Raw genomic sequence first — 12,774 nt, forward strand, 5'->3', positions numbered from 1 at the left:
CCATTTCTTTAGCGTGCTGTGATAGTCCACTGATGTACTATCATTTCCTCTTTTTCACAACAAAAACTCTTTTTCATTTTCAATGTTTTTGGATTTTAGATTTTATCATGTTTTTGGCTTTTTCAAATTCTCTAATGTTTTTGGATTTTCTGAAATTTCTTACCCCCCCCCCCTAAAATTCAAAACCATTTAAAGAAAATTTGACAAACCGATGTGAATTGCTTCAATTCTCCATTCACTTGGCATAAACAATCAGAACTCCCCCTGACAACAAACTATTTTCCCATTATGATTTCAAAACACTTAAGTTTGTTTTAATCAAAATGTTTTTTCCGGAAAATTAGTTTTGTTGATTTTATAAACCACTTGTAAGATCGGGGAGAAACTCATCATTTTGTTTTTCTTTTTCAACCATTTGCATGAAAGTTAACTCAAGTTCAACTTAATGACCTCGATTAACCACTTGTAGGTTCTCTTATCAATCAATACCACTTGTAAATTGAAATATGACAATTTTCAATTTTTCAAGAAATATACCACTTGTAGGTTATTTCACAAAAACATTTTTCAAGAATGATGCCGATTCCTGCTCCACGATTACCAACTTGGGAGCTCCGGCAAGTCAAGATTTTAAGTAGAGAATGCTGTCACCCAAGCCTGACCAGTCTTGGGTGATTGTGAGTCATCCTCACTCCACCATCTTTTTTATTTATAAAACTCTTTCACGCCCTTTACCTTCCCGTAAACCATTTTTCCAAAAATATGTTTCACTTTTCCATTAAACGCCTTTTCAGCATCAAATTCTTCCTTACCAGAGAAGAATTGATCTGAAATCTCAATCTTTCCAACTTTTGATTTCAAATTATCTTTTGACAATGGCGGAAAGTTTTCATCGTTCATTTCTGGAACGGAATTCTTATCTCTTGACACGACAAATGACTCCTCTGACTTTGATGAATAAGATTCATTGTCAGAACTAGTTTCAGATTTAACAACCCATTTTTGTTTGTTCAAATCGACTCTTCTTTTGTAAAAACGTTTCGAACTTTCACCAACTTCGAAAGTCGAATTTTTGAACTTTTTGAATTTTTCTATTGGTTGTTCTGTTTCATCAACACATTTTTGTTTCATTTTTGAGTTAAAAGAAACTCCCTTTTTTGAGTTGGTTGGCTTTGGGCAATTCCAAGAAATGTGTCCAATCTCTTGACATTTGAAACAAGTTCTTCTGTCAACTCTTGGTGCAAATTTTTTCAAAACATTCTTTTTCTTTTCTGCGAGAAACTCTTTGTTTGACTGTCTTCTGAACAGTTTCTCCTTTTCTTCTTCTGAACTTGTACCTGAAACAAATTTAGTTTTTGGTTTATAATTTTTCTCATTTTTATAATTTTCAGGTGGAATAAAACCTAAACCTTTCTTTCTGAAATTACTGTTATAGTTTGGTTTCTTTTGATAACCAAAACCAGAACTGTAACCTTTTTTTTTTGTTCAATCTTTGTTGAACCTTTAAAATGTCCCTTTTCTCTGCAACGAAAACAAGTAACCTTTGATTTATCAAAACCTAACTGAGATGTGGCAGCATCACGAAGATCATCTCTTCCGGTGATTTGTTTGAATTTTTCTGCTCTTCTCAACACACTTGCTAAACACCACTTGATGTCCATCAACTCAAGTTCTTCAGAATCAATCTGGTCATAATCTTCTTTTGTAAGCATCGGATTTCCGATTCTTCCAGCAACTAAGCTTTCATACGATTCTAACACAGTGACAAGCGATGCCATGTGTTGCTTTGCAGTTTCTGGAGAAAAATTTTGACCATTTTAAATATTCAATGTAACATTGCATTGCAGATTTGTTGAGCTCTGTCATTGAGAACTTGGTGTTGAGAAATTTGGATTAAAACTTGAATAAGATGAAGAATATCCACCACTCTGAGTTGTAGTGCTAACATTTGTTCTGGAAGTATCATCAGCACTGAAAGCAGTATAGACTAACATCTTGTTGAGCACTTGGATTATTCATGATAGCAGTTTTCTGAACATCCAATTCATGTTCTTCAAGCTTCTGAATGAACTTACTCAAATTCATACTTTCAGATTTTCTCATATGTTTTAAAATCAACAAATATGTTCCCCATTTATTCTGTGGTAGTGCATCAGCTAGCTTATCAACCCATTCATCGTCTTCTTTCTTGATGTCCAATCTTCTCATTTCCTGAACAAGATGACAATAACTATCGATAGTCTTCTTAGTCGTCTCATCTTAAAAAGCTGTAGACATATCAAATGATTTCTTTAGTAATGCACGTTTATTTTTTTATCATATCAGCACTTCCCTTAAACTTGTTAATCAACGCTAACCAAATTGATCTAGCAGTTTCCTCATGTTGAAGCAAAACAAAAATATCTTCTTTTACCGCTTGTTGGAGAATACTAATCATCATTTTTTCACCGGTGTATTTTAATTTATCATCTGCTGAATAATCACTTAAAGATTTTTCATTTCCACGTTCATCTTTTGGTTTAACGTAATCTTTATCTAACGAAACCCATGCATCAAACTTATAAGCTTGCACCCAGTTTTCAAAACGCTTTTGCCATCCTTTAAAATCCTCAATATACATAAGCTTCGGAGGCTTTTGAAAGGTTCCCGTTTCATTTTCGATTTCAACAGTTTTGGCAACAGTAACTGGAGCAGCCGGAGTAGTAGCAAACGCGTTATAAAAATCTTCTTCCATGTTTCGGTAAAAAGTTTCACAAATTCACAAAGTTCAAGCGAATTGGAGGTTTAAATGAGCTGGGATCTCAAATGAACTGAACTTCTTTGATGCGAACTGGTTCAAACGAACTGAACCTACAATCTGACTGATCACACGAACTGGGTTTGATGCGAATTGAACTTAATGCGAATTGGACGACTACGTACGAAATGGCAAACTTTCAAAAGCATTAAACCTTTTTACCCACTTCATGCGAATTGGATTTACTTTCACGCGACTTGGTGGGCTATTTCGTGCGAAATGGATGATCTAGAGGTCAAAACGTGCGAAATGGACCAAAGACTTACCAAACCGTGTGAATTGGATCCAATTCGTGTGAGCTGGACTTTATCAATTTGTGCGAATTGATGATGATGTCACACGATGGGACAATTTTTGACAAAATTGATCAAGATTTAGGTCGATTTTAGGTCTAATTCTTTCAAGGATTGATTAAAACCATGTTTCGCACGTTATATGTGAAAATCAGTTCATTTTAACCGTAAAAACTCCGTTAATTTTGAAAAATGTGAAGGAGAATGAGTAGAAGTCAGAAATTTCGATGAAAACAAGCTGAAATCGGTATGAAATCTTCCTCCTGAGCTCTGATACCACTTGTAGGATCGAGATTCGATCTATACGAGTCTATCAGAAGAGTTCTAATCCAAATCAAAGGAGGAATTCAGTGATTCGGACTTGATTACAGCTTGATTCACACACAGATTCACTTTAACTGTCTTTTGTATTGATTTCACACCTTTACACGGTCTGGAGACACTTCAGCAGCACCTCGGCTCCGGAATCACAAAGTTACAAATGAGAAACCAAGACCTAGTATTTATAGGCATCACCAATTCGTACGAACCAAGAAAGTCCATTTCGTACGAACTGGATCTAGTCCATTTCGTGTGAAGTGACTATTTCATGCCTTTTTCCTATTTTCCTCGTACAACGTGTCTAGATCTATCATTTCTATTACAAGACTCGATACAAGACGAAGTCGACAGACATATGCACCAACAACCGTATATAAATAATAAAGTATACCGCTTGATGATATAAACCGTTGAATGTGTTCAGTTTTGTTTGCATCACGAGCCATTTTGATCTAACTTGGTGGTGGGTTCGGTTACTTCCTCCGACCGTTTGATTGAAGTGGTTTAGAACTTGCTTCCAAAAACCATCCGCCTTTTGTTGATTGCCTTTCTTTTTATTCAAAGTGCAATGAACATAAGCCTTTGTCAACGCCTGTTCTTGTTTAGGCGTCCAATTTTCCCGTTTCGCTTTTCCCCTTCTTTCCGGTGTGGCTTATTTTGGCTCACGGGATTTTCTTGAACCGCAACATCTTCATCCTCATCATAATGTTGCTCTTGGGTATCCGGCACGAACTCTTCATCGGAGTCATCTTGTATGTCTCTCGGTGATTTTGAGCTTGGGGTTTAAAAAGCTTTCGGTGATTGTGAGCTTGGGGTTTGAAAAGCAAACGGGTCAAAAGCATTTTGGGCGTCTAGGGAGTAATCATAATAACCGGGTCGAACCATCGTCGGACCATGTTGCATCCAATTTTGGAGGGGTTGGCTATCATAACCGAAATTTGGATGCATGGGTTGGTTAAAAAAAACGGATGTTGGGTTTGATTCGCAAACCCAAGTTGGGGATGAAACGACACACTAGAACCACCCGAACCACCGCGTTTATCTTGAGCCCTCGCCTTCGAACCGGACCCTACATTTTTTTTCTTTCCTTCACCTTTGTTTGAGCCTTCAATTTTTTTTTAAAAGATTTGAAAGATTGAGTGTGAATTATAGTGAATATGGATGTTGAGTTTGTTTGGTGAAAACGGAAATGAATTTGTTTAATTTGTAAAGTTAAAAATTGATTTTTTTTTTGTTATTAATGTCAACAGCTATATAGCCGTTTGAAAACAACTTTCCCGAGCGGCAACATGTCCCCGATCGACATTCACACCGCGCGGCAAAGGAAGGTAGGCGGCGGTGTTCCTGAGCGGCAAACCCCTTTGCCGCCCCACTCCGTATCCCCTTAGTCTTTTATACTAATAGTACTAAATTATTTCTCTTTGTTTAGGTTTACTTGAGACATCTTCTTTAAAAAGCATTTGCCTCTATCAAGTAGGCTAGTCTCATATTACTAATATATATTTTGTTTCTAAACGCTTAAGAGAAATAGGATAATAATTTGATATTCAATCTAATACTTTTTTGAAATGTTTACTCATTATAATAAAAATGTATTGTAAGAAATAAAAACACTTACAAGCACTAAATTACTTTGATATTCCATAATAAATATTATTGCTTTGTCGGTATCACAATTATACCAACTAGTAAGATTCTCGCGCGCTTCGCTTTCTCATACCAATTGTTTAAGCTATGATACCAATTGTTAGAATTCGAGTTTTCACTTCCTGCATCCTTATCATCAATAGTTTGATCTTCATCAACAATCACTTTCTCTTTTGATTCACTTTCTCTAGAACAGATTCAAGTACCACAAAACAAAAATTCACAGATTCATCAGTAGTTTGCTAAGAAAGCAAAATTTTCATCTGTTAAATTCTCAGGTAAACTACTTCAGTCAACAAAGCCTTGGATGAAGAAACTTTGTTGTTTGGCCTCTGCAGGTGAAGGGACAAGAGTAGTTGGAGGTGCTTGAACATGTGCAACATGCACTTGAACATATTGGACTTAAGGACTGGTGTCTGAACCTCTTTCATAGGTACATGGCTTAAGGCTTATGCAAAATGTGTAATGTTCTGGACATTTGGTTCAGGGTATTTTGGGAATTTTAATAAAAGTGTTGTTGATTGCTAGATTGAGGTCTTTGATTTGCATGGGCGCAACTTCCTTGGGGCGGGAGGGGGCGCCCGCCTCACCGAACTTTTCGACGCGTAGTGTTATGAACAGTACCTTCGTATAGAAATTTTTAGGTATATACGTTTTCACCCCCCCCCGGAATTGGGAAAATCGACCCCCAAGCTTCGCCAATGTTGATTTGGATAGGTTATTACAGGTGCAGTGTTGCTTGTTTGGCTTCTACACTCTTTGAGTTATCCAACCCTACCCTTGACCTGCCATTTAGTCCTGGATACTTCCTGCCAGTTCTTTTGTAGAAATTATTTGCTTTAAGACTAAGTAGGGCCACTTGGTGCAAAATGTCCATTTCCACTAAGTCAGTGGGATCAATATGCTTCTAATCATCAAGAATAAAAGACAGATTTGTAGTCCTTTGACTATCACCATTTGCTGTAAAAGCAAAGTATGAAGAATATTGATGATTAACAACTCCTAATGATGATTCTTCTTGACCCAGAAGTGCAGTGTTTCCAAAGACATAGTCATCAGACACTTTTCTAGTTTCCTAGAGCTTCTTTTTCTAGATAAGCTCTCTTTCAAATGTCAAAAGCTTACAGTGAAGTTGAGTCAAGGTCATTTCCTTAAAATCTGGCATTGTGCTCATCACAATTGCTATAATATCCCACTTTTTAGGAAGTGACCTGAGAAACTTGTTACTTAAAGTAGAATTTGAAAATTCTTTGTTTACTAGTTTTAGTTCACTTATCAAACAGGAAAATCTTTCAAACTGTTGTGTTAACGATTATCCCTTAACGTGACTAAAGATCTCGTATTGTTGATTTAGGATTCCACAAGTGTTTTCAATCACATCCTCTGTTCCACCAAATTGTTCTTTCAATGCATCCCACAACTTTTAAGCACTATTACAATGTAATAGGCTGGCATAGATCTCGTTTGGTAGAGCCATGGCCATAATACTGAAAACCTTTGCATCTAACTCAAACTTTTGGAAATCTTGCTTTGAGTAATTTTCCGGTTTCTTTGGCTCATGAACATTCGGATTTTTGGCACTTGGTACCACTGGAACATGTGGTCCAATATCACGGACTTCCAACATCCTGTGTTCTGTTGAGCTAGAACATGTGCCATCCGACGTTGCTAGATATTGTATCATGATGTGAGTATGTGATAAGCATCAGATGCTTGTTGCTGAAATGAAATTTATGGGGATCATGATCGTTTTAAGACATCCTTATGATCATTGTGAAAAACTGTGTACGTACAAAAACTTTTTGAATTTGATGTTTTCAACTCTATAATTTGATACAACAAATAATTTGTTATCAATTTGTGAGCTGATCTTTTTGTATTAAACTAATTGTGAAAACAAGCTTAATATGACTAAACTCTGATACCAATTGTTAGGATCTGAGTTTTAACTTGTGTGTTTTAGGTGAACAAATATGGATGAATAATAGAACAATATGGAATTTCAGTGGAATTATATGAGCACACAAAAGTAAAAAGTTATATCAAAACTGTTTTATATTTATAATCAAAAGATTACAATTACAATAATGATTTTAGAAACCCTATTCAGCCTGATCATTTGCCCCGCTTGCGGTGTGCACATATAATTTATATATGTGTGGGCGTTCGGGGGGCAAAAGTGAAATAGTACTAACTTTAACGTTATTTTACTAATTTCGTGAAAATAACGTTAAAAGCGGCGGATGGTTAATCATGCATCATGTGGTGACGTTGATAGCTGAAAGACACGGGGTATATGCACCAATCAGTCTCTGTCCCGATTGTTTGAGTGTTATGTGTCTTAGGTCCAAGGCTTGATACAAAACTACAATCGAGCCGGGGGTCTCACTGGAAGCAGCCTCTCTATTCCTACGGGGTAGAGGTAAGACTGTCTACATCCACCCTCCTCATACCCTACCTTAGCTTTGCTATTGGTGGGATTTACTGAGTATGATGATGATGATGATTCAGCCTGATCACTCACAAACTGTTCGCACAAAAGGATGTTAAGTGATGTAATAAAATAGATCTTTAACAACTAAGATCTATTTATACTAAGTACAAAGGCCTGTTTGCAATCAAGCTGATGTCACCCTAATAGTGGCATCTAACATTCCTAATAGAAATGATTCCACATATGTTAGAAACCACAGATGTTTGAAATATCCAATGGAATTTACAACTGTTCTAATGTAGCTAACATTTGTTCTAAACTAACACTGTTACATTGAAATGTATGTTCTTCAAACCACGGTTGGCTTTATCTAAACGTCTGTTCTGGCCACAGATGTTTGGTCTTCTCAATTGGTGCATTCTCTTCAATAGGGCTTAGACCACAACAAGATTTTCTTTCTTCTTCAACAGAGCTTTCTAGTCTTCAAATAGGACTTTGCTAACTTTAAACATATGTTCTTGTTAGTGTTCAAGATTCACTATCTTTGGAGGAGTGTGCATCATTATCTGTTGATTAGCATGTTTTGGCTTTCAGAAATCATTTTTTTTTGTAGGTCCAACAATACTATAGAAACCGAAAAAAGTATATAATAAAGTCATAATATGCTCAAAAGTATATCGACACATGTTTTACATATATTAAAAACCATAACGATGAATATAGGTACTGATGTATTGTAATAATGCCCTTTTAAAAATTACAGAACTTTATTTCACTAATTTTATCATCAAAATTGTTTTAATTTCCAAAATTTATTCAATATTTATTTCACTTAATTCTATCTTCATATGTTATTTGAATTTCTGATATATGATACAACATCATTACTTAAATTATATAATTTAACAAATTTGAAGGATGTACAGTAGCAATTCTTTTTCTTCTTAAAAATTTTCTTATAATAGTTACTTTAATTAGCATTTGTTATGAATGCAGACATTCAAGCCCATTGGCCAAGCCTGACCTAATGTTAATGGGCCTTAGGGTTGTTGCTATATTGCTCTATATATATGATATATGTACATGAAATACGTATGCATGAAATCTTTTCTTATGTTTTTGCTCTCTTGTTTATAATACGTTATCAGCACGAAAGTGCTCTGTTCAAAACGCTAATCCTTTCCTTGCCGTTTATCCGAGTCACTTTCAGTCACCGGAAGTAATCTCTTTGTCTTTACGGATACGGATAGAGGAGAGTTCATGGCGTTTCTAACCGGAGCGAATCTGATAATGGATTACGTGTTTTCCAACGCGGCAGTTGCGAGAAGCTTCACGACGTATCTCGGAACCGCCATTGGTGTGTCTGCGGAATCCAAATGGAGGATAACGATAACATCTCTCCTGAAAGGATTCAACCAAATCAATGTCATCGTGGTTCTCGTGATAATTATCCTCACCGTCATCATCTGTTACAGCACGAGAGAAAGCTCAGTACTGAACATGATTTTAACCGCTCTACACATTATCTTCATAATTTTTGTGATCATAATGGGGTTTTGGAGAGGTGACTCTAAGAACTTCACCGAACCATCCGACCCGACCCGTCCGAGCGGGTTCTTCCCATTCGGAGCTTCGGGGATGTTTAACGGTGTTGTTTTGGTTTACCTTAGTTACATTGGATACGACGCGGTTTCGCGGTTTCGACGCTGGCAGAGGAGGTTAAAAATCCGGTTACTGATATTTCCATCGGAGTTACCGGGTGTGTTATTCTTGTAACCGTTCTTGACTATTTGATGGCCACTTCAATGCCCATGCTTCTACCGTATGATCTGGTATGTATTTAATTTGCAATTAATAGGTGAGTTAATGATAATAATTGTTTACAAGTAAATGTGTTTTTTGCTTGTGGTTGATGATGTATTTACCACCGCTTGGTTTGCATGTTACACGTATTTAAAGCATTTTCTAAAAAAAAAAAAAAAAGTAAAACTTGTTTTTCTCTAAAAGTGTTGTCATTTAGTTTGTCTAGCTGGTGTAGTTACAAGACAACTAAGTTTTTGGATAAACACTTACGTGTAAAATATATCTTGGTTATTTTATGACTTTAAAGATATAAAATATGCATTTGTTATTGTGTTGATAAATACTTGGTCTGTTTTTAATGCTTTTGAATTTTTATAAACTGAGGTAAAATTTACTTTTGGCGTATATGTTTTTTTGATTATTCGGATTTGAAATAAAATATTTTAAGTAGCTGACTAATTATTGATGATATAAAAAACATATATAGTTTTTAATATTCGCACTGAATTTAAGAACGAAATAATTTTTTTTTAGGCATGACAAGCAAATTAATATGAACTTAATCTCTTTAACACTCACACACACATATATGTATACGTATAATGTCTTAGGATTATGTGTGATTTATATATGTAATTGATATGCATATAAATTGTGAATAAATTGATAAAAATGGGTGGAGGTAAACCAATGTTTATAGTATACTAATTCTATAAAATAAATTTGGCTTTAATGATGGAAAGAAAGGGAACTTATTATGTTTTAATGTGTTTTATTTGAATATTAATGGTTTGAGGTTATACACAATAATTGGTGATGTTTAATTGACATTATTGAGACTTAAATTTTTGTTTTAAAATCATCAGTTTCATGTAACAATTAGTTACATGTCCCATGATTATCCATTTAAATTGTTCGGTTACTAGTTTCTATTAGATGTATTTCATAGACAATAAACTCTAGTTAATGCTCTAGAGAAGAAAGAAAAAAAATCATCTTTGAAGCTTGGTCAAATATATCAAGCTTGAAAGTTGTTCTTTTGGTTTAAACTAAAGCTATACGTTAGGATCAATCCATAATAAAAATAAATAAATAAATTCCCTTAAGAATTCCATTGTTTCAACGTTACAGTAATCAGTATTATTAAATACTTTAAATGACACTTACTTGTCAAATTTCTTAGCAATACTTCTGTTTGTCTCATTGTTTTAGATAGCATATATGTTATATGTATTGCCTTTTGACAAGTTAAATGCGCTAAACAAATTAATACAAATTTCATTGGTAGCTGGTTACCAAACAACTACGATGAGATAAACATTGTTATGCTTTAGTGATTTGATATTTCAGCTTGTTACAATGCTATGCATAGTCAACATAATTAATTGTATGGTTATTCTTCTAATTGCTTGTTGTTGCGATACACATATTAATAGACATTGATATAGTCATTAGAAATGTGCCCTCACATGAAAATGATGAAAAATAGCTATGAAAATAATTAGTGGACTTTAGCTTAAGTAAACTACTCTGATGTTAGTTACTTAAATCGATAGATAATAATTCATTTGAGTTAGTGTTGATGCTCATTTATACTGAATTTCACATAAATCAATGTTGAGAACCCGAAGTTCTCCCAAATGTATACAAAGTCCCGTTTGTTTTTAATAAAGTTTTTTCAAGTTCAACCCAAACTTTAGTTCATCGCACTTGGCGTTTTTGGCTAACATATAGCCTAGTGATGGAAAACCTTATGAATAGTACATGTTTTCCCTCTAAACAAAGGCTAAAACTATAATATTTCACGTGGTAGAGACGCTATTGATCCTATTTCACGTGTTAATAGCATATTAAATGCTCCAGAAGAGCATCGATAGTTTACCCGCTGATATCGAATTTTGTAATTCATAATGCATCATATTCTAATGTATACCGAAGAAATTTATTAAGTTTCCACTATGTTTGAATGAAAAGTCATCACCTTGGAATGGTGTAAAAGAAAATATACTAAATATCTAAAATATATCATATAGCAAATATGGCCAGAAGACTATATTAGAAGTTACTAGAAATGATACTAAATTTTCACAATATTCCATTAAATCAAATATGGTGAGTAACCTGAAGTTACTAGAATATTTATACGTTCACCACATGGCATGACCAAATACGTCATCAAGATAGCATCATGATATGCTAAACAGTCAAACATGCTAACTGGTACCGTAGCACCTCTAAGTAATCTAAAAACATTGCTCCCAAAATGCCTTATCATATGTCTAGTTAGTTTTTTTTTGTGGCAAATACATTTTTATGCCCTTCCAAACAATAGACTCCTACAAACAATCCCTCTTATATGGGACCGTTGAAATGTACAGTTGTGTGGATTGTGGCATTCATACATGGTTACATGTGAGTTTTTAGCTACCCGTATGTAGCATATGCCCAACACTATGGAACATTGTTTTTTATACATGGTTTAACACTATTATTTGACAACCCAATTGTAGGGACCATTGTTGGGCACATTGTGAAATATAGTGAGAGGCATACGTAGTCGAGACGAAATTCGTCGATTGATTATATCAATTCAAAACCAACTGCTTATCACAAATACTCCCCATTACAACTGGTCTCCTGAAGAGAACCAAGTTTCCATTTTTTTTATATTTTGTTGTGCAACCTATATACCAATAGCACCACCATAACATATAAATGGGATATGTACATCGTATTCCCAGTCTTAGGGGGAGACAAGAAAATGAAAGACTGGTAACATAAAAAAATGCATCATATTATATATCGACCCCTGAAGTGGTCAATACAAATCTGAAGTCCAAAAGAAAGAGCGTGTATTTGCAAATAATAACAAATGAAATACAAGATGCATTCACTAACACAAATAAGGTGACAAAGTCACATATACCAGCTTAAACTTAACACAAATAAGGTGACAAAGTCACATATACCAGCTTAAACTTATCTGCTCGAATGGAAGTACTCACAAAATGATTATCATATTAATAAATTGTGAGAGATAAATCGGTTCCAAAAAGATAAAACCCACAAACACAAAAAGAGCAGAGTAACGCAGTTGGTGTAACCTCAAAAGAGGTGGCACACAAAACACCATAAGTGATTGCATACAAAACCCCAGAAGTGGTTGCATACTAAACCTTAAAGAAGGTTGTTGTCAAAACCCCAAAAGTGGCTAATGGAGTTCTAAAAGAAACTCTAGTACCAAACAAATATGAGATCGCGATGAATTATGTACAAAATAAGTACACTATGGAACCGTAATGAAACACGTGTAAAATGATATATTTGATTATGCTATAGCAATAGATGTAATCAATGAAGAAAAGGATTACATATATAGAAAGTGTGCAAGAGTGTACGCACACAAATAGTCAAAATGGCTACATGACTTAAGGTTGAACTAAATTTGCTCGACAAACTAACGTTTTCGAACCAGCAGT

The sequence above is a fragment of the Helianthus annuus genome, chromosome 9 (assembly GCF_002127325.2).
Source record: "Helianthus annuus cultivar XRQ/B chromosome 9, HanXRQr2.0-SUNRISE, whole genome shotgun sequence".
NCBI lineage: Eukaryota > Viridiplantae > Streptophyta > Magnoliopsida > Asterales > Asteraceae > Helianthus > Helianthus annuus.